This window comes from Monomorium pharaonis, chromosome 1 (assembly GCF_013373865.1).
Source record: "Monomorium pharaonis isolate MP-MQ-018 chromosome 1, ASM1337386v2, whole genome shotgun sequence".
In the NCBI taxonomy this organism is placed as follows: domain Eukaryota; kingdom Metazoa; phylum Arthropoda; class Insecta; order Hymenoptera; family Formicidae; genus Monomorium; species Monomorium pharaonis.
The window spans coordinates 15,085,342-15,088,989 of NC_050467.1; the positions used below are offsets into that span (position 1 = coordinate 15,085,342).

A 3,648-nucleotide genomic window follows, 5' to 3' on the forward strand; every position below is an offset into this window, starting at 1 on the left:
CCGCCGAGCCGGAGCGTGGTAAGGAGCCAAAATCCATAAAAAACTAGGGGAGAATGTTGGCAATGATGGAAAATCTCTAGAATCCATAAATTTATTTCTGAAGTTGACAACACTGTGGTGCTTTCGGGAGTAGCATGGGATGCGTGTAGTGCAGAACCGTGATTGTGACAGATGGTACATGAAAGACCAAAATAATCTCGCGGAGATGACAGGTCAGCAAGACGCAGGTTAGTGCTAAATATTAAACTTTAATGAGATTATTAATTTAGGATCTTTACAATACGAGTTACTGTAAACTGTCTTTGCTGTTTAATTCTGACTGCATTTACTATGTAAAGATTATCTTTCTTATAAAATTATGTGATATTTACTACATGTTTACTTTAATAATTAAATAAATAAATAAATAAAACCAAAGTTGTATTTATTAATTAATTTAACACTAAAGTCATTTGTGTCGTAAAGATTCTAAATTAATAATCTCAGATCAGTCTTTCTATAATAGTATTGATTATATTACAATGTGAAATAATATTATTATTACCAAAATACCAAAAATAATATAGAATTATTATTATTTCTTAAGAGATATAAACGTATAAATCCTTTTTTGTAATGATTTAATGATTGTATAGATCCATCAAAAATAAAAGAATAATTAGTAATTAATCTTTTACCTTTGATAGGTCTGTATTAATTAGTAATTAATCTTTTACTTTTGATGGGTCTGTATGATCATTAAATCTTTACAAAAAAGTATTTATACATTTGTATCCTTTAAGAAATAATAATCATCTCATATTATTCTTGGTATTTTGGTGATAATAATATTATTTCACATTATAATATCGACTATTACAGGAAAACTGATCTGAGATTATTAATTTGTGATCTTTACGATACAAGTTACTGTAAACTGACGTTGCTGTTTAACTCTGGCTACATTTATTATCTAAAGATTATATTTTTCATAAAATTATGTGATTTTACTGCGTGTTTACTTTAATAATTCAATTAATAAATACAACTGGAGTTAAACAGCAAAGTCAGTTTACAGTAACTTGTATCGTAAAGATCACAAATTAATAATCTCAGATCAGTCTTTTTGTAATAGTATCGATATTACAATAGGGAATAATATTATTATTACCAAAATACCAAGAATATGGGTTGATTATTATTTCTTAAACGATATAAATGTATAAATACTTTTTTGTAAAGATTTAATGATCATACAGACCCATCAAATGTAAAAGATTAATTATTAATTAATACAGACCTATCAAAGGTAAAAGATTAATTACTAATTAATCTTTTATTTTTGATGGATCTATACAATCATTAAATCATTACAAAAAAGGATTTATACGTTTATATCTCTTAAGAAATAATAATAATTCTATATTATTTTTGGTATTTTGGTAATAATAATATTATTTCACATTGTAATATAATCAATACTATTATAGAAAGACTGATCTGAGATTATTAATTTAGAATCTTTACGACACAAATGACTTTAGTGTTAAATTAATTAATAAATACAACTTTGGTTTTATTTCTTTATTTATTTAATTATTAAAGTAAACATGTAGTAAATATCACATAATTTTATAAGAAAGATAATCTTTACATAGTAAATGCAGTCAGAATTAAACAGCAAAGACAGTTTACAGTAACTCGTATTGTAAAGATCCTAAATTAATAATCTCATTAAAGTTTAATATTTAGCACTAACCTGCGTCTTGCTGACCTGTTTTTTTTTTGTTTTGAGAGCTTAATGTGCCAGATCTTCTTCAGATATACGGCACGTGTAACACTGGGCCTTCTCTCGTACACTTTCGCTGATTTTACCACACTGAATGTTATGTAGATGTGTGTATGTGTATGTGTTGTATATATGTAGATGGGTCAGTTATGGATGAGTGTATGTGTATATGTTTATGTGTACGTGTTTGTCCGCATTGAATGAGCTCGGGTCCGCGTAGGTTTGCTATGCCCAAATGACGGTGCGGTACGGTCACCCCTGCGCGCTTGCTGACCTGTCATCTCCGCGAGGTTATTTTGGTCTTTCATACACCATCTGTCACAATCACGGTTCTGCACTACACGCATCCCATGCTACTCCCGAAAGCACCACAGTGTTGTCAACTTCAGAAATAAATTTATGGATTCTAGAGATTTTCCATCATTGCCAACATTCTCCCCTAGTTTTTTATGGATTTTGGCTCCTTACCCGGAGCGTGGACCCGTGAGTTTCACGTACACGCCGTGATCGCGTGAGGTGCCGAGTTGATCAGCTGCTTGCTCTTTCTTGATATTCTTTTCCGAATGACGAATATCTTTGATGGTTGGCAGATCGCTACCGTACTTTAAGAAGATTCCGACCGTCCGGTTAATTATCCGCTCTTCCGCGCTGTTTCAAACTTAAATCAATTGTGATCTTGTTTGTGTTTGTAAGCCGAATAAACGTAATCCTTGTTGCACAACTTTGCTCTTTTTTTTTCATTCTTGTGTGCGCGTTCGCCTTTCCCTCCAGCGAATCTTCGGTTTCGCGCAACCCGTACTTTGCGCTCAGTTCTGAGCAGTCCCGGTTTCTAGCGCGCGCGGTTGTCGTCGGCAGTCGTTGTAGCGCGCACAGTCGGTTTGAATAAGATTCATAGTCGAATCTTATTTTAAGATCAAGTAATGTCTTAAGATGCTAATACGGCTCTGTGATTGGTTGATGGCATCTTAAGACTGTACTTAAGATGGTTTTAAACATCCCACACAGCACACTTTATTCTGAGGATATCCCAAATTATCCTAGACAGACGAGGGCGATCCCACGGACATCTCAATTAGTAGCTCCCGGGATATCCTACAAAAATATTTTAAAATATCGTAAAATATCTTAAGATATCATATGATATCCCATTAATATATTTCGATTATTAATGGGATATCATAAATATAAAAATATCTTAAAATATTATAAGATATTGTAAGATATTCTATAATATCTTACGATATCCTATTACATCCAGATAATATCCCATCATATCTTTTATCTCTACGATTAATAGAGCATAAATCAAGTGTAAAGAAAAGTGAATTATAATGTAATAAAAGAGTGACAAAAGCGTTAATTAAATCTCTAAGAAACGTAAATTAAAACAGAACATAAAGAAAGTACACTTATCGAAACAATGTGGTATATATTAATAATACTAAAAAATTATAAAAAATGACATTAAAAAATTTTTTTTATTTTATACAAACAGAGCAAAAACAAACTTTTTAATAAATTATTCCACATGCTATTTTGCATTCATATGTAAAAATGAATAAAAAACTAAAACTTCACATTTATTCATAAAAATATAAGTTAACTATACATATTTCATCCTTTTGATAACATCTATTGTAATGATCTATAACAAATATGTATGTATAGACAAGAAGTGTTCATGGATTATCACGTGGCGTTAGGATGCGTACGGTCTTCGAAGTCAAGCAACGTCGGCGATGGTTGACACTTGGATTGGTGACCGTTTTTTCAGATATAGAGATTAAACATGCTTTAACAGGTACGACTGTGGCTTGACTGAAACATGTTGTTATAGTCTTCTTCCTCTTACAAGATTACCGTAAAAATAATTAGAATTT

The 3,648-nt window shown here is 31.1% G+C and overlaps 1 long non-coding RNA gene across 1 annotated transcript; it reads right to left on the bottom strand.

Annotated features, from left to right (window-relative positions):
* Window positions 1-1,318: 1,318 nt before the first annotated feature.
* On the bottom strand, window positions 1,319-2,946 carry LOC118647427. Its single transcript, XR_004964704.1, has 2 exons — window positions 2,043-2,946; window positions 1,319-1,753 (listed from the first exon to the last, which is right to left on the bottom strand). It is a non-coding gene; the product is annotated as an uncharacterized LOC118647427 (long non-coding RNA).
* Between the last annotated feature and the right edge of the window lie 702 nt (window positions 2,947-3,648).